Source organism: Eurosta solidaginis, chromosome 3 (genome assembly GCF_040869045.1).
Source record: "Eurosta solidaginis isolate ZX-2024a chromosome 3, ASM4086904v1, whole genome shotgun sequence".
Lineage (NCBI taxonomy): Eukaryota > Metazoa > Arthropoda > Insecta > Diptera > Tephritidae > Eurosta > Eurosta solidaginis.
The window spans coordinates 166,781,991-166,805,803 of record NC_090321.1 but is presented as its reverse complement, the minus strand read 5'-3'; the positions used below and the strand labels follow the sequence as shown (position 1 = coordinate 166,805,803).

The following is a 23,813-nucleotide window of genomic DNA, read 5'->3' as shown; positions in this document are numbered from 1 at the left end:
TCAACTAACTCCCTGATCTCTTCAGTTGTATAGCCAGCGCGAAACCTATCATCGTCACCCACCAAATCAACGGCGACCTTATTTACAACATGGACACGGCAAATGTCGACGATATTGGAAATACACGTCGATGTCATTACGCAACTGTCTTACAACCAAAAATACTGGATGTGACGTTCGATAAGAGTCTGCATTTAGGCGAGCTCGCAATTGTACCTAAAATCCAGAGCCGTAATAAAATTCTCTAATCTCTTGGCCGCAGCCCTTGGGGTGAAGACAAAGAAATGCTAATTACCACTTACAAAGCAATTGGCAGGCAGATTGCATCCTACGCGACCCCGATATGGTCGCCAAGCCTAAAGGTTACTCACTGGAAGAAAATACAGGCCTGCCAAAATACTTCCCTCAGAACCGCTACATCCCCAGAACACCACGAAGTACTGCTACAACAACAACAACAACCACATTGAACCTTCTACTCTTTAGGTGTCAATAATATAGGTCATAATTTTTAAGGGGATTTTTCAGATTAGAACAAACGTTTTTAACACAATTGAGACCATCAGCTAAACCAAACCTAATGGTGAGTCTTTAAATTTAAGACAGGTTCTGTAAAAAACCTCATTTTACTCGATATTTATTATTTACATAAGTTTAGCACCTCTTTTATACATATTTTTATTCGCCCAATGCATTAAGTAATTATCAGTAAAGTAGTGTGAAAAAGCTGTCTTCTAATTCAAAATAATTTCCGTCATTAGGTGCCGACACCTTATCTATGAATTCATTGAAAAATTTGTCATTCGATTCTCATTCCAAGGGAGCGCATCTGATGATTTATTAACTTGCACCCCGTCATATTTTACTTGAGGATATATGCACTTAGTATATTCCAAGGAACTACTATACGATTCTGTGTGGGGCTTTAAGCCATAACGTTCCTCAAAAAATTTAAATATTTGTTGATTGCTCGTAAAATTGTTGAACTCCAAGCGCAGCTTTCTTTTCAAATGGCTGCTCCACATAAATGCAAAATGGTACTGAAAATTTGAATATGTATGCGATCACCAGCAATTCCAAACTTTGCTGCACACATTCCATCGATGTTTCGCCTTCCCCGCAGTGTTCGTTAAAAAGTGTAGGATTTGAAAGTAAACCTTGTGCTGCCATTACAACACCAGCCTGTGTTTGTGCATACAAATTTTTAGCATCTTGCCAGGTGCGAACATTGCCATTAACAATAGTTGGTTTTTGGATCGATTTCTTTACTTCAGACATAGCGTTAATATTAAGAGGATCTGATACCTTCTGCCACATGTTTCGTCCATGTAATGTCAAAAATGTGGCACCACATTTTTCTAGTTGACGTGGCAGTTCCACTGTAGACAGTACTGACTGCTCTCCACTGCCATTTAATCAGCGTAATTTTACCGATATGCTAAAGTTTGGTAGCACACGCCTTGTAGTTTCTACAGTATCTTTCACCAGTTCTGGATGTCTCAGCAGACCACAGCCATATGCTTTAGAAATTGCCCATGATTGCGGACAGCCACAATTCAAATCCATGCCATCAACATACGGATATATTAACAAGGAATGTCCTCTAAACTTGTGGTAAATTCATTATCACGCGCCTTTTTACTATTTATAAATGAATCAGCTATGATCATTGGTGTCAATGCCAATTTCACACCATGTTGACGAAGAAGCCGTCTGAATGCCAATTTTCTATATCGCACCATTGGCGCACTGACTTTGTAAATCTAAGTGATGTATTCTTTTCAGTGTTAAAAACATTTAAAATATCTATATTTGGCCTTTGTTCATATTATTGCAAGTTAAATTCGCAGATAATAAAAATTATAAAATTAAAAAAATTGCTTCAAAAAAATGTTTTCATACATTTAAAAAATTAATATGGGCAATCCCCGATTATTAAAATCATACAAACAGACAAAATTGGTTAATTCGTTGTAGTTCTATAAATAGAACGAAAACAGCAACAAAACCAAAGTTTCTTTGAAAACCGCCGTACCAAGCATAGCTTTAACACATAATTGCATACGAAGTATGCAATGTGTAAAAGATTAAAATATGCAAAAAGAAGGCAACTGGGAAAAACTTTACAACAGGCATGACGTAGCTGAATGGGTTTATAACCATTTCAACTATCGTAGGAGTGCGAGTTCGACTCCCACTCCCGGGAGAAAAGGCTTTGAAGAGATTTACAAGGTATAATCGAAACAGCTGTCGCCTTGTCCGTCCTGATGTCACGTTGTTTAAATTTTTCCCAAATTATTAAATAAATTATAAAATTAAAAAAAATGCTTCAAATAAATGTTTTCATACATTTAAAAAAGTAATATGGGCAATCCCCGATTATTAAAATCATACAACATTTATTTACATTTTCCAATTTTGGTTATGCTCTTTATTTCGACGCGCAACTTGTAAACAAATGTCAAATCCGAACCGCGAGTCACACGGTGAAACCTTTGATAACATTACGAAATTGCCTGACGATGAATTCGTGGCGGTTTTCGAAATGGTACCATCGCAATATGCCAGTATATGTTTCTTTCTTTCTTTTCAGTTTCTCTTAGAAAAACATAATAATTGAATATTCAATTATTATAAGCCGGTGTTAAGCTCATGAACTTTTTTCTTAAATTTTGATGTTGCTTCAGCGCGGGCCTTGAACCCAGCACCCTCAGTGTTGTAGGCGAAGTACGCTACGACTACACCACAGCGCCGCCAGAGTCTTGAACCAGCAAAAGCAATAAGTCAAGCTTAAATTCCTTTGTTTTAGGAAAACCCTCATTTTTTTGATCTTGATGAAAAAGTTTATGTTTCATGAACAATTTACGCTTATTGTGAGCAACTTGTTGGAAAGGATATCTTATTATTCCGTTTGTTCGGGTCGTTGAAAGCTCTTATACAGGTTTTGAAACATTATAAATGTGTCAATTAGGCTAATTCCCGACTATTTTTTTTTTTTTTATTAGTTATCTTAGCTGAAAAATACTAAAAGTTTATCCACATTTAAGCAACTCTCCACATTGTTCATAAAGTACGAGCCCTCGACTTTCAAAGAATTTCTGCTGCATTAACCGAATTTCGGACCGGAGGAAGATATGTTCCATCAACTACTAAGAGCTGCCCAAAGAACTATAGGTTGACTTAATTTTACATATTTTCGAGTGGGAACACTTGACGTGAAAAGCCCTTATAGTAGACTATATCTGGGAAACGATTAACGGAAACGGTCGCACAGTGGATTAGTTCAGATCATACCATGTTGAGCTTTCAAGGGGTTATCTGACATTGGACACCCGTCTGTGCCACACTTCTTAACCCTAACATAGCGGGACCAAAACTTATTTGAGATATTTGAAGTAATGAGACTGGAAAAAATTGGTTTTTTTATTAAAAAAAAAACACCCCTTTAATATATGTTCATATATATATATAAGCACAGTAGTGATGAACAAAGTGCATCGATATTCAAATTTAAATAACAGCTGCTATTTGCTTAATGAATTGAAAGGGCTTATAACTTTACTACCCTCAGAAATGGCTTATTTGAAATACCTTTTCGTTTTTTTTAAGACAACAAAAAGTTTGTATATATAAGTAATGTACTGTCTTTTAGTTTATTTGCATTCAATTTAAAATGCGCCTGTTTAAGAAGGAATCAGCGATAATTGTCCAATCGAAAGTTATAAATTATGTAAATATTTAGGCATCAGTAAGTCCCTTGAAACCTAATAAGCTTATGCAAGAGACATTCAACAAATATACAAACACATACATAAATATACATTTAGAATTTTTACATTTGTAATAAAATCATTTTGACATTTTACTAACACATCAATGACGCAACGTGACAGCAAAAAGCCGATCTGTTTACGTAAATGATTTTCGAACAATTTCAATGTTAACACACATTTTGACAAATGAAATTGAAATTTGAATTTGAAATGCAATAGCGACACGTGTTAATTGGATGTGCCACACGTCAACCCGCCCCTTCATTTCAAAGAAAACTTTCGCCAAAGCATACGCTGTGGCTCTGTGACTACTCATTGTGTGACAAATCCGCCCTCCCTGGGGTTTACATTTAGCAAATTGTTTACACAGGTTTTCTTTATAATTGAGCTCAAATATTTTGAATTTTTTTGGTATTGGGTGCATACATACATACGTTTTGTTTTTCAGATATTTAAAATTGAACTTGTAACATACTCTACTAGACAAAAATATCTATTGAAAAAAATAATCTAGTTGAGTTTACTTTGTATGATAAAGCCCTTCAGAATAATGCATGCCTTAGAAAAAACACTTACCTAAAATGAGGAAAACATTTTCTAAAAAAATATTCACCCGTAGTGTTAGTGAAGCTGAAAATTTGTTCACTAAAATTTAAAAGCTGGTAATGAAAATCATGATGAAATGAGTATTCAGGTGTTCTCATTCCGTTGACGTTTTCCCTTATTCTGACAAGTTTTATATATTTTAGGAGCCTGAAACGTTTCTAGCACTCTGACATCTTTTAGTAAAAAAAAAATTAAAATAATTTTCATAGCTTTCTATCTTTGTATTGCAGCAACGATTTTCCCTTCCACTCTGTCGTCGGCCGAAAGCTTCCGACAAGTGGCTTTGGAAAATACTAAATAGCTTTGATGCAATAAGCAAATGTATCGTATTTTATTTTATTTCACTTCATTTTATTTTATTTTACTTCATTTTATTTTATTTTATTTAATTTTTCTTTTTTCTATTTTGTTTTTTTTTTTTATTTCACTTAAATATTTACATATTTATTTCATTGTACTTACTTTCATTTTAACTTTATGTTATTTTGTTTAACTTTTTTCAATTTTTTTATTTTAATTTTATTTAAGTTATCTTTTTAATATAACATTTTTTTATATAAAATGCCCCAAAAACGTTACAACCAACAAAAGCCTAAATACATAAAAGTAAATACTTAATCATAGCTTTGCTATACCCAGATCAGTACCGAAAAAAATTTGATTGAGCCATGTCCGTCCATCCGTCTGTCCGTTAACACGATAACTTTTTTATATATAACATTTTGGAAAATTCAAAAAACCTGATTATTTAGTAAATAATACACCTAGAATATTGAAATTTGACGTGTGAACTGATATTGAGACTCTTGATAAAAATTTGAAAACAATTTTTAAAATCGTGGCACCGCCCATTTGTGATAAAATCAATTTTACAAATATTATTAATCATAAATCAAAAATCGTTAAATCTATCCTAACAAAATTCGGCAGAGGGGTTGCCTTTACTATAAGGAATGCTTTGAAGGAAAATTAACGAAATCGGTAAAGGACCACGCCCACTTTTATATAAAAGATTTTTAAAAAGATCGTAGACGAAAATAATAACCTGTACTTTGCGAAAAAGAGCTTTGTAAACACTAACATTTTTGAAAATGGGTGTGGCATCGCCCCTTTTTTGTCTGAGCAATTTTCAATGTTTCGGGAGCGATAACTCCAAGAAAAATTTACATATCGTAACAAAATTGGGTAAACATATTTTTCTTATAGCAGGAAATATTTCTAGTAAAAATGGACTAAATCGGTTAAATCGCCTTCTTTTATATAAAAGATTTTGTAAAAGTGCGTAGATGTAGGTAATAAGCTATTTCTACTAAAGGTTGGAAAATTTCGTTAATAACCCTGCCCTTTTTTTGTAATAATGCTTTTTAGTACAATGGCACTTGTGTGTTTATGTTTATTGTACTGTTATATCTTTGCTTTAAAATAAACAGTAGGGAAATCCCCATATCTGAAGGAAAACTGCATTATTACCCGCTCAAGGTCATTCGTGTTAGCCTCTGTATCCTTTATGCTTCTTTTAAACGAAAATTAGTTCAGAATAGAACCATATGCATATGTATTATTGTGTAGCCTTGTATGTAACCTATTAAGCACACACAACAAACAACAACAGCACTTCAAGTGTACAGCTGGGTATGTAATTTCGGTTTCACCCGAACTTAGACTTCCTTACTTGTTTTTTATTAATAATGAAAATAACGCATTTGTTTCTTGTCTCTGGTTCTGTATTTCCAACAAAAGAGTAAGGGTATATATACATCTCTTCGTGTTTTTTGCAGGTCTAAACACTAACTTCTTACTGAAAAAATGATCTGTTTCTATAGACAACAAAGCAATTTCTTTAGAGTACATATACAGCTTTACATACGCAGTCACACGTATAGCGTCTGTGTTGGCTTATGTATTAGTATCACTTTTAAATTGATATTTTCGCGCTATATTTAACTAAATTTAAATTATTCTAAGGGCCTGCACTGCTGCTTGAGAAGACCTATCGATACATATGTATATCAATGTTTATTCTTTAGAATTATAGTTTGGCCACAACAGGAGCGCGAAAATTTCAACTTGCCTATTTATATATCAAATCTTGGATATATATTGTAACGAATTTGGTGCAATACCGCTTTTTTGCAATTTTCTGCTAAACTGTTGAATAAATAGCTCCAAAATTCAATACTGCAAAATGGTCTTTATTAGACTACTTTCACAATAACATTTCTACTTCTCGACAGATAGCGTGCTTAAATCAAACTGATAACTGCTTACTCAGCTTTAACTCCTTTTATACTCTGTGATGTCTCGTTTGCATACTTCTAGGCGTTTCTATTTGTAGAATTTACTCTCCGTTTACCAGATATAAATTTCTCAGCTATAACTACAGACGCACGATTATTATAGCTTCTCGCATAGCCATATGCGCGTGTATATGTGAGTGATACTTCCACAGATGATTGCCTACTTTTGGGAGTATCTCAGATATATGCATGTGTTTGTGCATTTCTCTCCGCTGCTTGTATGGACATATGTATAGGCATAATGATTGATTTGTTGATGTTCATACAAGTCACTGCTTAGTATTGGCTTAGAGATGATAGTATCTCTTAGCGTTGCTAATATTCTTCACAATATATACTTAACGTTGTAAATATGCGAATTCACCTTAAATTTTGTGCTAAATTGCGCACCTTTAATTCCCTTGTTTTCGAGCTTTGAAATGACTTTGTATTTATTTACTTTCTCATTTTCGAAACTGTGCAGCTTCCGGTTTCGGTGCTATGAATTTTCTTTAGTTCAATTTACAGTGTAACATATTCGCGTATGAATGCAAGTATGTATGTAAGTGGGGTATGTGTTTTTGTATGTTCACAATTTTGTTTACTCCCAGCCTCCGTTACAGTAGTTGGTAAACATGATTGAACATATAGAGCCTTTCCTTAAATACTTATTTATTGCCAGCTTTGATGGAGTGTTATTCTGAAGCTTCAATAATTTTACGCGTACAAACAAATATTCACATCTCTGTAAGTATGTATATGTTTATCTAGCCAGCTTTGTTCTCATCAATGGCTTTCTTGTTGCAACGTCGATTGAGTTGACGTCAAGTTGTTCGAGGCCTTTACCACCCAATAAGCATTTTTGTTCTATATAAACTTGCATTTGCTTTTGAACTGACCTTATTCTCAAATCTTAAAACGTTAGATATCAATCTTATCCCAAATAGTAGGCGATCTTAAACTCAAACTGAAGGGAAATGTTTTGAATTGGGCTTTTGTTCCTTACCCAAATTAAGAAATTTTATAAACTAGTTGAAAATTAATATTTGAGAAGAGCTTTTAAGACTCCAACTGTTCCTATAATCTGTAAAGTTTCAATGAAAACAAAACTATAACAAGTGTCAGTCACCAAGTACCAGATTACGGGCGTTAATCTCATAAGATGCAAAATGCTACAACTTCATTTGAGTATTCATTGTTTCTTCAACTTTTATGAATTTGTGTGCTGGTGTTTATTGGGTAGCGATTAATTTTATTTTATGTTCTACAAGGCTTACGCTAACATCATTTGTAGCAGCTATACAAAATACTTATGAACAAATAGATGGATACATATAATATTAACGTTTCAGAACTCACTTGAATAAAGAAGAAAGATATTTTATATATACACACTTCTTGAAGAAGATATGATAATGTATCGAGGAATGTAGAAGAATTGGAAAATCGTTCATACATATATGAGCCGAAACACATACACTGAGGGAAAAAACAAAGGTAAAACTTACTATAACGAGGCTAATTCTACGTTAAACAGCTATGATAGTTAACCAAAGCTGTAATTTGTCAAATCAACTATGGAAGAGTAATTTTTACCTTGAAAAATAGTGTTGTAATTATAAGATTGTTTCTTTTCAATTCAAAATAAATTAATGTTGATTTAAAAATTCACATTTTTTATTCAACTTCGCAATAGAGTTGATTCAAATCTGACTTTGTTTTTGTTTCAGCAGTCAGTATGCAAATTTTCCTATGTTGGCTTAAAAATGTAGTTTTTAAATAACCATTGAAAAGATGTTTGTTTGACTTTTTTTCAAGATTGCTTTAAACACGCCTTCAATTTTGGTTTAATTATGTAGGACTCTTTACTTACCATTGAAAATTCCTATATATGGGGCATGTCCTGTGTCACGGACGCGAAATTCGCATGAATTTAAACCTGGATAAAAGGGAACATAATCAGCGAACTTAATGCAAATTATGATGTTTGCAAACCACTACCAGAATGCTTCATTCCATAAAGATTTTGTCGACATTAAACATTTAAGTTCTGATATATATCCATATATAATGTGGTTCTGACGCGACATGTAATAGAAGTAATTTTCTAATGCTTGTGAAAGGATACAAAAGTTAGCGAAGCTTAGAGGCAAACTAATAATCCTTTAATGGAAATCTGATGGTCAAAGGAGACTCTTTGTTCGTAGATTTACGAAATCTTAAATATCCTTTTAAAACGTTCGATTTTAAGTTAAAGCAATATACGGACGTGATATAACGGACGTGAAATTTTTTTCTCACTGAATAACACTATGTGGCACTGAAAATTTATCCTTTGCGAGCCATATCTTGAGTTGTAGGTCTAGTCGGGTATACAAAAGCTGCATATTTGGAATTGCGAAAACACCAACAAAATTTGAAGTTAGAGGCCGAAAACCCCTCTTTAATTGACGCAGACATACACTGGTATATTACTTTACATCTGTTTATTCTTGGAATCAAATTTTAAACCATTGAAAATGTCAAATTTTGTTGTTTTTAACGATGTCCAAACCCTACCGTCATTAACGGCAATATTTCAGAAATAGTACAAAATAGACCGTAATCTTGAATTTTCGCAAAAGTCTTTCATTTATTTCGAGTAACCGCTTTTTCGACTATTTTGCTTGTCGATATGCACAAAAGAATATTCACTTAGAAGCCGTTAATAATTTTGTGTCCAAAAACTCACAAACATAATAAATTCATTGAAATTTGCCTCAGATATTCAACTTTGACCATTTCTAGTCGAAAAATATTTGTACAGCAATGAACTATTTCACAATCTCATAGAAGCAAAAGAAAAATTAGGGTAGTTTCTACTGCTTTTTCTGTAACTTCATATTAAATTCTTAAATACAAATACCAAACCTTAAGTAATCTTCAAAGTATTTATATCTTTGAAAGTGGAAGTCATAGTAGATTATCACAGAGTATCAACTTGTATATGCTAACAAAGAAGATAGTCAAGACAACTGATGTCAATTTGAAAAAATTGTGCAAACATTTTAATTTTCGATATGTTTTGTAAGAATTCTCTGACATTTCTAAAAGCAAACTAATATTTTGTACACCGCTTTAATTGCAAAAATATCCTCTTTTCGATGACGCATAAGTTTTGTTCGTAAGCTAAACAAAAATAAATTTAGAGGCCAACTAAAATGTAACTTTTCAATAAAATAATATAAAAAATGTTTAAGTTAAACGGTTTTATTGAAAACAATGCTTACATTAAGTAGTAATAATACTAAAAGATAGAAAATAATTAGGTAGGTCCTAGGTACTAGTTATCACACTCCTCATCAATCTAGGGCGTTGATCACGCGTCAAATTTCTATTGATAGTCATAAGTAAGACCAACTGAACCTTAATCAGGTTTTGCTACGCCTCACATTTTTAGAAATTTCACGCGCCCAACGCTTTTATTTAATTGTCGGATCAACGCCGTAGTATTATTACTACTTAATGTAATTATTGTTTTCAATAAAATTTTTTTAAATTATTATTTAATTTTCTATCTTTTAGTATTATTATTACTTAATGTAAGTACTGCTTTCAATAAACCCGTTTAACTAAAAAATTTTTTATTTATTTTATTATACTGACTAACAAAATTTGAACTTATGTGCTTCAAAGTATTTTGACGTCTCTTCTAACGGGAGTAGAATTTTTATACTGAAATATCAATAGCAAAATTTGCACTTATGCAGGCGCGGTTCCAGCAGCACTTCTAGGGGGGGACATTTTTTTTAATTATATATAGTGATAACGTAAAATAGTAGACCAAGCAAGAAAAATTAAAAATTAGTAAAAATCCGTTTTGCGATAGGAAACTACTATGTATATTAGTATTATATATTTCAGGGATGCACCTTAACGTTAAGCTAATCGTTTATCAAAGAATTTCCACCGTTTCCGTTGAAACACTTCGAAATATTATCGATAAAGAAATTATCAAGATAAATTGTATCTCATTTTTAACCGAAACGAAAAGCCTTCGTTAACGTTAAAAACGTTAACAAAAACGTGATACTTTATGTTTGAACTGTGCTGGCAATGCTATAGCCATGGTAAAGCCGTAAGGTGGTAACAGCGAGCGGACATACACACACAAACGCCATGTAATTTGTTTGTGTAATTCGTTGGTGGTAATATCAAAAATACTGTGAGAAATGTTCGTACTGTCAAAATTCATGAGAAAAGTTGCAATCAGCTTGGCTAATGCTTTCACCTTTAATGACTCCGCCATCAATCAGCTTTGCCAGCATAGTTTGAAATTAATAATCAACATAAACGATTCGATTTCTTTTTGATATGGCAGAAAACGAAATAAAATCATTTCGTTAATTTGACGTTCTTAACGTTAATAAACGAAAAGAAATGACTTTGTTTCGTTTATTAACGTTAATTATCGTAACGAAATGATATCGGTTCGTTGGTTAAGCATGCCTGATATATTTCATTGCAGTCAATATTTCCTCTGTATATGATGCAATTGTTGAAAAAAATAAAATCATAAAACAAGAAGATGTGGTCTTATTTTCCGAAAACTTTATTTATTTTAAGATTTTTAAGAGAAGTTAAAATATTTTTAAATTCGAAATATCTCTCATAATTTTTCACAGTCGAAAATAATGAAAATACGTGCTCCAAAGTATTTTGACGTCACTTCTACCGGACTGTGTATAATTTTGTTCAAATAGCCAAATCGGACAGACAAGTACGAGTTTTTTGAATATCTCAATTTTTGCGACACCTAGCGTGAATTTTTTTTACTAAAGCGGTTTCTATTTCTCTAATTCAAATATGATTTCCAAATATGAGCCAAATCGGACCACAAATACAATTTTTGTGAATATCTCGATCCTTGGGCCACCTGGCGGCAATTTTTTCATAGGTCCCTTTCTATTCATGTATATATTATGTGTTACAAATATGAGCCAACTCGGACCACAAATACGATTTTTGTGAATATCTCGATCCAAGCGCCACCTAGCGGCAATTTTTTTCATAGGTCGCTTTCTATTCTTGTATGTATTATGTGTTACAAATTAAATAATTAAAATTATTTATAAAATAAACAAACTTTTTGAACTTAGATTTTTGCCTTGTAGGTTCATTTAAAAAAATAAAAAGAACACGCAAAAATGTCTGCCGTAACTGTTCGTAGTTTCCAACAAAGCGGTGCCGCTGAAAACGGGAATTATACCGGCCGCTCTTTGTCGGTCGTAACATAGCGGCATCGCTTTTGGAACGAACCAAGCCAGTACCCTGATCTTTCACTAAATGCCTATAGTCTCAAAATATATTATAGTCCAAATTCTCATAAAAGCGTTGAGATATCGCAAACAAATTTCTTTTCTGTAAAAGCCTTCATAAGGGGCTTTCATTTGGTATACATATTGTACAAACATATTCGAAAAATACCCGGTTCTATATACTGGTTCTCATGACCCTAAGAGAGGGAGTTAAAAATGTATTCCCAACCGTAAGTTTGATCTCGGCTAAAACAACAGTGAGTAATGCGACAGTCCGTTTAAACGGTTAAGCCCCAATTAAGTACGTCCTAAAAAATTGTTTGGAAAAAATTAATATCTTCAATGTACAGACATCTATCTGTTATAATTTTATTATATGTATGTAGAGGAGTGCAATTTATTAATTCTTTAAATAAATTTTTCAACTTCATCTATCAGATATAAGAAAATATGTTTCAAATAAATTTATTAGGAAATAAGCGATAATTTTAACAAGCGTTTGGGCGCTTCGAATTTTGGCATCCTCACAATCTTGACTGCTAATGCTGTTTGAGAAACAAATTATGGAACCAAAAAGATGCCTGAATATATAACTAGGCGTTTAAAATTGGAAACGTAAGCCCATGACTAAGAATGATTTTGGTAAAAAGTAAAATATAAAATCTGTCAGAAATCTTGCAAAAATTGCGATATTTGAACCCGGTTTTTATTATGAGTTTATAGGAACATAGATAACCTTGTTACTTCACTAACTTGATTACAATATTATGGACGATTTCTTGAAGCTTGGCCAAAAAAAAGAACGGCTTTCGATTGACATCGATACACTTTTGCGGAAACCCCAAATATAAAAAAACATCAGAAAATCAAGTTGGAAAATTACAAACGCATTAAAACAATCAAGCACGTTAGGAAACACCAAAACTGACAACCGCAACTCTAAAGTGACATTACAACGGCTTAATAATACTCTTAACTGGTGACAAGTACACAAAATTAATGTACGATATATGTATTTGTCATTTTCTAAATTTATTTACAAATTATATTATCATTACCAGCATATTTCATTGTAATGACAACACTCATCTATCTAATTTTTCTTAATATCTCGCTGAAGCTTCCCACTTTATATCATCAGAGTGTATTTTGATCGATCGCCTACATCAATTACCCACACATGCGGGCATACACACACAATGACCACATGAGAAATTGTACAGTTAGAGCTGTTATTTTTGTTGTAAATACAAAATAAATAATTTGTGGGGATTTATTTATATCGCAAATCTTATTGCTTTGCGTCGTTCAATGCCACTCGTATTGAGTATAAGTTAATAAAGTTATTGTTGTTTGCAGCTTTGTATATTTGTATTCACTTTAATTTAATTTCATTTCATTTGATACACACAAAATGATTTGAATTGCAATTTATTTGACCAAACACGCACATTTATTAACGCAGCCTACACACATGCATACACACACAATACAAACATATTCATAAGTGAAGTACCCACTGAAACATATACCTACTTACGCCCTTACATTCGCTTGATGGCGCCGGGACGAAGGCCATTGCTAGGTAGGTTGGGGGGACAATCGGTGGCCACATGCGCTAATAATACTTTTTAATTCGGTGTATGTAGGAAATTTAGGAAAACTAAGTACATACATACATACGGGTATATGTGAGCAGTAGCACAGTGTAACTTTGTTCAAATGGACATTTATGAGACTGGAGAAGTTTTTACATTCATCGGAAGAAATCTCTGTATTTTCAAATATTTTCGTGGTAGGTACTTAATGGCTTTTTATACTCAGTTGAGCAGAGCTCAGAGAGTATATTAAGTTTGATTGGATAACGGTTGGTTGTATATATATAAAGGAATCGACATAGATATAGACTTCCATATATCAAAATAATCAGGATCGAAAAAAAATTTGATTGAGCCATGTCCGTCCGTCCGTCCGTTAACACGATAACTTGAGTAAATTTTGAGGTATCTTGATGAAATTTGGTATGTAGATTCCTGATCACTCATCTTAGATAGCTATTTAAAATGAACGATATCGGACTATAACCACGCCCACTTTTTCGATATCGAAAATTTCGAAAAACCGAAAAATTGCGATAATTCATTACAAAAGAGGGATAAAGCGTTGGACAATGGGCGTGGCACCGCCCACTTTTAAAAGAAGGTAATTTAAAATTTTGCAAGCTGTAATTTGGCAGTCGTTGAAGATATCATGATGAAATTTGGCAGGAACGTTACTCCTATTACTATATGTACGCTTAATAAAAATTAGCAAAATCGGAGAAGGACCACGCCCACTTAAAAAAAAATTTTTTTTAAGTAAAATTTTAACAAAAAATTTAATATCTTTACAGTATATAATTAATTATGTCAACATTCAACTCCAGTAATGATATAGTGCAACAAAATACAAAAATAAAGGAAAATTTCAAATTAACCAATCCTTTTGAAATTTGGTAGGGACATAGATTTTATGACGTTAACTCTTTTCTGTGAAAATGGGCGAAATCGGTTGATGCCGCACCCAGTTTTTATACACAGTCGTCCGTCTGTCCTTCCGCATGGCCGTTAACACGATAACTTGAGCAAAAATCGACATATCTTTAATGAACTTAGTTCACGTGCTTAATTGAACTCACTTTATCTTGGTATGAAAAATGAACGAAATCCGATTATCACCACGCCCACTTTTTCGATATCGAAAATTACGAAAAATGAAAAAAATGCCATAATTCTATACGAAATACGAAAAAAGGGATGAAACATGGTAAGGTAATTGGATTGTTTTATTGAAGCGAAATATGATTTTAGAAAAAACTTTATAAAATGGGTGTGACACCTACCATATTAAGTAGAAGAAAATGAAAAGTTCTGCAGGGCGAAATAAAAAACCCTTAAAATCGTGGCAGGTATTACATATATAAATAAATTAGCGGTATCCAACAGATGATGTTCTGGGTCACCCTGGTCCACATTTTGGTCGATATCTGGAAAACGCCTTCACATATACAACTACCACCACTCCCTTTTAAAACTCTCATTAATACCTTTAATTTGCCCTCACTAGGGTAGGCACCTTGTCGTTGGTGTGAGGGCTTAGCCGAACTCCATAGCGCTCGACTATGAGACGGAGCTGTTTAGGACTGACATCTACGCCGTTTCGCCTCATAGGAGGGCGGCGGGATGTCGGTGACCAAGAACTGCCAACCCTCTAATCCAGGGTGTTATGCGGACCGTGCCTATTGGACGATTTGCAGCCAGGGGATAAATTCGGCTGTATTCGAACGGAGCCTTCCCGATACCGGGCCATCTCGGGAAGTATTTATGGCCTTACCGCAGTAAGGGGCGCTGCTGTGGCGGACGGTTCTTTCCCCGTATATAATACTGGACCGCTGAGCCCGCCTTGTCGGGCAGGTGGTCGTACGACCAAGATGAACAACTCATTACCTGAATGTAATAAGGAGGATGTAAAGAGGAGGACTGAGTCGCAATCCAAGGACGACAAATACGAATTAAGCGATGCGTCGGACTCGGGGAGCGAGAGTAGTGCTGATTCAATGAACTCCGTGTTGGAGAAGCACACAAATGAAAACGGAGTAGAAGAGTGGAGAAGGGTACGGAGCAGAGGAAGTAAAAGAGCTCTCTCGCAGTACCGTGCAGCACTAAGAATTGTACAACGCTTGGGAGCAGTGGTCGACCCAACAGAAGTGGAGATCGAGCGCTTGGAATGGGCCCATGAAGCGGTAGAAGTAGGTCGAAGGCAGTTCAAAAGGTTTGCTGCGAGAAACCCTCGGTTCTGCAACCGGTACGAGGAGGAAGAAGCGTCGAATGGCAGAATGAAGAGGCAACGTTCGGCAGAAGGCGACAAGCCTGCTTTCAAGAGGCAGAAAGGACCCAGTCCTAGAGCCGCGAGGCAGGGCAGTCGCATAGACAAGACAAGTAGGCCCAAAGCTGTAAGACAGATGGGTTCCAATAGCGAGGTAGCAACTACCTCGAAAGCTGCCAGTCAGAGGGAAGTTCCAACTACGGAAGTAGGAGATAAGCCAAAGGGAGATAACGCTAAGACTCCGGCTTTCTCGGAGGCGCTAAAGGGAGTTAACGCGAAGACTCCGGTGTTCTCGGAGGTTCTAAAGGGAGATAACACTAAGACTCCTGCTTTTCCCGAGAAGATGAGTGATGTGGCAAAGCAGTCACTGACTGTGGCGCTGGTTGATCGTAGCAGTCCGTTCGGACAAATGACTACTGAAAGGTGGAGATCTGTGGAAAGGGAGCTTATTAGCTTAATGCTTAAGATGATGCGGGAACAACCAAGTAAGCCCCTTCCAACCTTTGATTCGGGGGGATGGTATAATGGTGTGAAGATGATAGCGTGCGACAACATCGCGAGCTTGCGGTGGCTGGAGGAAGTCGTTCCAAACCTCCAAAGGCAAGGCACGAACGCGCGGTTTGAGGTGGTGGATAAAGCGCAAATCCCCACGGTACCAAAAGTTAAGGTATGGATACCATGCGTGATGAAGTCGGAGGATACACTGCGACTTCTGCAGAATCAGAATCCGAACATACCGACACAGGATTGGAAGGTACTTACTGTATCTCGGCCTACCGAGGATGGTCAGTTCTACATCTTCCAAATAAACAAGCAGTCGGAGGATATTTTGTACACGCAGCTTGGCAAAATGTCCTTTGGCACTGGCAAAATTTACATGCGACTCAGGAAAAGAAGTCCCGAGGATAAAAATCCTAACACGCTGGAAGTGGGCGAAGTCGAAAAGGACCTCAGAAGCCTAAGGGAAAAAAGACAGGTGGAGGTCCCCGACGTCACCACGAACGTGCTAGAAGAGGACCAACCGCTAAATGGTGCTGTGACTCGCACAGAGGAACACACGGCACAACATTCACGAGGGGCTGAAGGGGGCCTCGAATATTCTAAACCAAAAGGGCAAGAGGAGGACGACGACGTCAAGACGAAGGTGCTGGAGGGGGACAAACAGCCCAATGGTGCTGCGAGTCCTACAGATAAACCTCCAACACAGTAAAGTGGCGTCGAGCGAACTCCTCCTAACCCTTGAGGAGGGTTCGTTTGACGTGGCGCTGATCCAGGAGCCGTGGCTCTCATCGGGAGGAAAGGTTTCTGGACTTAGCGCGCGCGGGTTTGGCGTTTACTACGCACAAACGGAAGGACGGGTGCGAGCTGTAGTAATGGTAAGGAAACAGCTGCATTCATATATGCTGCCTAATTACACCACCGAGGATCTCGTAGCGGTGGCCGTTGAGCAAAAGAATAAGCAGGCATTTATCCTGGCGTCCTGCTACATGGCCCATGCTGCGGAGGTTCCACCGATGGAGTGCAAAAGGCTAGTACAGGAGGAAGGGCGCAAAGGGCGGTTGGTCATAGGCGCAGATGCAAATGCGCACCACAATGCGTGGGGAGGAGCAGATACGAACGAGAGAGGCGAATCTCTATTTTGTTACATCCTGCAAACCAATTTGCAGATAGCCAATAGGGGAAATGTTCCTACATACATTGGTCCAACATCCAGCAATGTTCTGGATATTACATTGAGCTCCGAGCGTGATATATCAAGGTATGATTGGATGGTTCTCGATAGACCATCCTTCTCCGACCATGCGTATATAAGCTTCAGCATCCCACTAAAGAGGGTAGAGAAGGGAGGAACCTTTAGAAACCCTAGGGCAACGAATTGGACTAAATTCCAGAAACATGTAGAAACGAAACTGGGACAACCCAAAGAGGTTGCTAATGTAGAGGAACTGGAGGAGTCGAATGAATTCCTAACAAGGACGCTTATGACTGCGTATAACAAAGCTTGCCCTCTAAGAAGATTCAGAGGAAAAGCAAAGCCGCCATGGTGGAGCAATGAGCTGAGTCTTCTAAGAAGACAGGTAAAAGAAATGTTTAAACTCGCAAAGACCGCGGAAATCGAAGCGTGTCGGGACGAGTACAGGGATCTACTGAGGATCTACAAGCGTGAAATTGCCAGGGCGAAGAGAAACTCATGGAAAAGTTTCTGTACGGACATAGAGTGCTCCAGTGAAACAGCACGGTTGAAAAAAGTCCTAGCAAAGGGAAACATAGTCCAGGGACTAATAAAGAAAGAGAACGGGGAATGGTCACGTGATAGTGAGGAATCCCTTGAGGTGCTTCTCGATACACATTTCCCATCGGGAGACGGTTTAGAAGAACCAGCAGACATCACTCACACTTCGATCACGGAGCTAGTGGTGTCGGGCTTGGTGACCGATACCAAGATCGAGTGGGCAGTGAAGACGTTTTCTAAGTTTAAATCGCCGGGCCCAGATGGTATATTCCCGGCCATGCTACAAGTATCAAGTAGGGCGGTCGTGGAATGGCTTAAAATAATATTCGATGGGTGCATAAGACTGAATCATGTACCGCACTCTTGGAGAACTGCTCGTGTAGCTTTTCTACCAAAGGCGGGGAAGATCGGTCACGTGTATCCCAAAGACTATAGACCCATTAGGTTAACATCATTTCTGCTCAAAACCTTTGAGAGGCTGATAGATGTGTACATAAAGTCCAACGTGGATGAAAAGCTGCTCTCCACAACACAGCATGCGTACACCAAAGGCAAGTCGGTAGACACCGCATTGCATAGGGTGGTAATAAGCATAGAGAAATCCCTGGAATATAAGGAGTATGCTCTAGGAGTCTTCTTGGACATTGCCGGGGCTTTCAATAATGTTGCAAAATGGGCGATTATGGATGGTCTTAATTACATTAAAGTACATCCTGCCTTAATCAGATGGATCGGCTGCATGTTAAATTGCAGAAAGATTACATCACAATGGGGATTGTACGAGGCCACGAAATCAGTGGACAGGGGCACGCCGCAGGGAGGGGTGCTATCACCTCTGCTGTGGACACTGGTCATCAACCAACTGCTCAGGCAATTCGATGAGGGACCCGTAAAACTTACGGCTTACGCAGATGACGTTGCAATTGTCATAAGTGGAAAATGCCTTCCAACGATTAGTTCTTTGATGGATCGGGCGCTTCGGGATATTCATACCTGGGCATCTAATGTCGGGCTGAAAGTCAATGCGGAGAAGACGGATATGGTCTTGTTTACAAAGAGGTACAAGGTCCCAAATTGGACCAGGCCTAAGTTAGGAGCGGTGACCTTACAGGAGAAACCTTGCACAAAATATCTAGGAATCATCCTAGACAGTAAGCTGTCATGGAAGCTCAACGTGGAGGAGAGGGTCAAGAAGGCCTCAACGGCACTCTATGCATGTAAAAGAATGCTGGGGTGTACGTGGGGCCTATCGCCCTCTCTTTCTCATTGGGTTTTTACAGCGATTGTAAGCCCTATTCTATACTATGGAGTTCTTGTTTGGTGGAAAGCCACACAAAAAACAACATACCTCAAAAAATTAGAGGGGGTATGCAGACTATCGATGCTTTGCATTACGGGAGCCCTGAAAACAACCCCGACGGCTGCACTGTATGCCATTCTGCACATTCCACCTGTAGACCTGGTAGCAAAGAACAAAGCATTAACGACCGCAACCAGGCTCGGTGCTTCGGGGCAGCTTGAGCGCCGACCATATGGCCATAGTAGTATAGCGTCCTCAGTCACAAGACGAACAGACTACATGATTCCCTACCTGCACTTTGAGGGAGATCTTAAGGCCACAATAGAGGTGGACGGTTGGCGCAAGGGTGCGCAAATGGCGGACGAGGCGATACATGTGTACACCGATGGTTCCAAAATAGTGGAAGGAGTAGGGTCTGCGGTATACTGCGCTGATCCGGAATTAAGCAGATCCTACAGGCTGCCGGATTACTGTAGCGTTTTCCAAGCGGAAATATTAGCCGTAACCAAAGCAGTAGAAACCCTGGAAGAGAATAGCTTAAGCTGCAACCGTGTTAACTTTTATATTGACAGTCAAGCAGCAATTAAGGCAATAATCTCGCATAGCACAGCATCTAAATGCGTGTTAGAGTGTAAGCAGTCTCTGGAGAGAATCGGGACAGGGAGAAGCATACATCTATATTGGGTCCCAGGGCATATGGGAATAGATGGGAATGAAAAAGCGGACGAATTAGCTAAAAAGGGCGCATCCCTTGAAGCTTGCTCCGTAGACGTCCCAATTAGATTGGGCGAGATTAAGCGAAGGCGAGAGGTGCACATGATCGACCAAGCAGAAAAGGCGTGGGTTCAAGCGCGGGGCTGTAAAGTGTCGAAGATTATGTGTAGGTCTTACAACCTTAGACTAACACAGTTGCTTCTATCATTAAAAAGAGAGGACTGTAGACTCATGACGGGTATTCTGACTGGACACTGCCTTCTGGCGTCACATGCCTTTAAATTAGGCTTGGTCAGTGATAGCAGGTGTAGGAAGTGCGGGTTGGATGAGGAAACGATCGAGCACGTTCTGTGCTCGTGCCCTGCACTTGCCAGGCTAAGACTCCAGCTATTAGGAGTGATACAGCTGTCAGATCTAGAAGCAGCAAGTGGCTTAAGTCCTAGGAAGCTTCTAGTATTTGCCAAGAGGACGGAGTTATTTTATAACATAGGTCCTGGTTTTTGATAGGGTTTTTCAGTTTGGTCGTTAAAACAAACTTCTGGTAACACTACGGACTCAATCAGTCTATGTGAGGTCCTCATGGACCGGCCAGTTCAACCTACCTACCTTTAATTTGATACCCATATCGTACAAACTCATTCTAGAGTCACCCCTGGTCCATCTTTATAGCGATATCTCGAAAAGGCGTCCACCTATAGAACTAAGGCCAACTCCCTTTTAAAATACTCATTAACTCCTTTCGTTTGATGCCCATATTGTACAAACAAATTCTAGGGTCACCCCTGGTCCACCTTTATGGCGATATTTCGAAACGGCGTCCACCTATAGAACTAAGGCCCACTCCCTTTTAAAATACTCATTAACACCTTTCGTTTGATGCCCATATTGTACAAACAAATTCTAGGGTCACCCCTGGTCCACCTTTATGGCGATATTTCGATAATGCGACAACCTATACAACAACCACCACTCCCTTTTAAAACCCTCATTAATACCTTTAATTTGATACCCATATCGTACAAACACATTCTAGAGTCACCCCTGGTCCACCTTTATGGCGATATTTCGAAACGGCGTCCACCTATAGAACTAAGGCCCACTCCCTTTTAAAATACTCATTAACACCTTTCGTTTGATGCCCATATTGTACAAACAAATTCTAGGGTCACCCCTGGTCCACCTTTATAGCGATATCTCGAAATGGCGTCCACCTATGGAACTAAGGATTACTCCCTTTTAAAATACTCATTAACACCTTTCTTTTGTTACCCATATTGTACAAACGCATTGTAGAGTCACCCCTGGTCCACCTTTATGGCGATATCCCTAAATGGCGTCCACCTATAGAACTAAGGCCCACGCCCTTTTAAAATATTCATTAACACCTTTCATTTGATACCCATATCGTACAAACAACACATTCCAGGGTTACCCTAGGTTCATTTTCCTACATAGTTATTTTCCCTTATGTTGTCACCATAGCTCTCAACTGAGTATGTAATGTTCGGTTACACCCGAACTTAACCTTCCTTACTTGTTTTACTTTTTTTTTATTTCACGAATTTAATAAAACAAATTCATCACATCGGATGACCTTTACCGGGGCAGTATAAAATACTCCTGAATAGACCTTACAATTTTTCGCGAACACAAGCGAGTGTTTTGAAACTCGAGAACTCAGTTTCTCGCAAGATTCTCGAATCTCGGAGTACTCGCTTGTGCTCGAGAAGAAATCGCAAGCTCTATATAATAATAATGCTAATTCAGCGACTAAATAATGAAAAGTAAAGTATGCTGTACTTAGGCACTTAAGAAAGAAATCATAAGGATATCATATGGACTCAGTTAGTTTTGATAAATTGTATCCGATTTTTCAGCCAAATATCGCTCCAGTTGACATTTCGACTTTGGAAATTATAAAAAAAAAACTTTTTACAATATGCAGTAGCAGAGCGCAATCCGATTTGCTGTAATCAGCGGTTTTAGTTGTTGTTGTTGTTGTTGTAGCAGTGCTTCGCCCCACCCAACAGCCGCGACCGATCACAAATTGTCATCGATATCCTCTAACGGGAGTCCAAGGAAACTTGCTGTTTCAACAGGGGTGGACCATAATGAAAGGGGTGTTAGAGGCATTGGTTCCACATTACAATTAAAGAGATGGTTGGTGTCATGTGGGGACACATTGCAAGCGGGGCATACATTTTGTATGCCGGGGTTGATTCTGGATAGGTAAGAGTTTAACCTGTTACAGTATCCAGCACGAAGTTGAGCTAGAGTGACTCGCGTTTCCCTGGGGAGAATGCGTTCCTCTTCCACAAGTTTTGGGTACTTTTCCTTGAGTACTGGATTCACCGGGCAATTCCCGGCATAAAGGTCCGACGCCTGTTTGTGGAGTTCACCAAGGACCTGCTTGTGTTTTTTGCTTCATACGGCTGGGTTCTCAGGTGCCGTATTTCCTCAAAATGCTTACGGAGATGACTCCTTAAGCCCCTAGGCGGTGTTGGCTCATCAATCAGATGTCTGTTTGGATGCCCAGGTTTCTGGGTATACAACAGGAACTGTTTGGTTAGCATCTCATTTCTCTCCCTGATGGGGAGCATTCTCGCCTCATTATGTAGATGGTGTTCTGGGAACATAAGAAGACAGCCCGTGGCGATTCTGAGAGCAGTATTTTGGCAGGCCTGTAGCTTCTTCCAGTGGGTAATTTTTAGGCTTGGCGACCATATGGGTGACTCGTAGCACGTAAACGGCTGGTCAATTGCTTTGTATATAGTAATGAGCGTTTCTTTATCTTTTCCCCAGGTACTGCCAGTAAGGGGCTTGAGGATTTTATTACGGCCCTGGATTTTCGGAACAATTGCGGCTGCGTGCTCACCAAAATGTAGATCCTGATCAAACATCACACCCAAGATTTTGGGGTGTAGGACAGTCGGTAGCGTAGTGCCATCGACGTGGATGATCAAAATGGTCGACATTTGGGACGTCCATGTTGTAAATAAGGTCGCGGAAGATTTAGTCGGTGATAATGCCAGGTTTCGCGAGGCGAAAAAACTGGAGAGATCAGGGAGGTAGCCGTTTATTCTGATGCAGCGATTTTAGTCTTATCGGATTATTTAGGTATTTTTTTTGTTTTGAACTATAGTTTCATATGTGGACTTACGCACCTTTGATATGTATCTAAACACTTGTTAGATTTGTACGACTGTTTGAGTCAAAGGTATCGTCATGTGAAATGAAGAGCGTTTAAGAGGTTGCGAGAGATATCCTTTGATGCTTTGTTGAATTTTCGAATGTCTCTCAACTTAAAGTTTTTGCAACGACCTGGCCAAGAATAACCTATTTTTAACCAACCTACTATACCACACTACATTTATAAGCATTTTTTATATGAAATGGCGGCCGTCGTGGTGTGATGGTAGCGTCCTCCGCCTACCACACCGACGATCCTGAGTTCACGCACCGGGCAAAGCAACATCAAAATCTTAGAAACAATTTTTTTCAATTAAAACAAGATTTTTCTAAGCGGGGTCGCCCCTCGGCAAGCACTCCGAGTGTATTTCTGCCATGAAAAGCTCTCAGTGAAAACTCATCTGCCTTGCAGATGCCGTTCGGAGTCGGTATAAAACGTGTAGGTCCCGTCCGGCCAATTTGTAGGAAAAATTAAAAGGAGCATGGATTGGAAGAGAAGCTCGGCCTAAGATCTCTTCGGAGGTTATCGCGCCTTACATTTATTTTATTTTATTTATATGA

The 23,813-nt window shown here is 38.0% G+C and overlaps 1 protein-coding gene and 1 pseudogene across 1 annotated transcript in view; one reads left to right on the top strand and one right to left on the bottom strand.

The window, feature by feature from the left end:
• Positions 1 to 23,813, top strand: part of Optix (optix) — a 112,038-nt gene that overhangs the window by 65,626 nt on the left and 22,599 nt on the right. The gene's annotated exons all lie outside the window — the stretch shown is intronic.
• LOC137243470 (tRNA-dihydrouridine(20a/20b) synthase [NAD(P)+]-like) lies at positions 777 to 1,828 on the bottom strand (annotated as a pseudogene).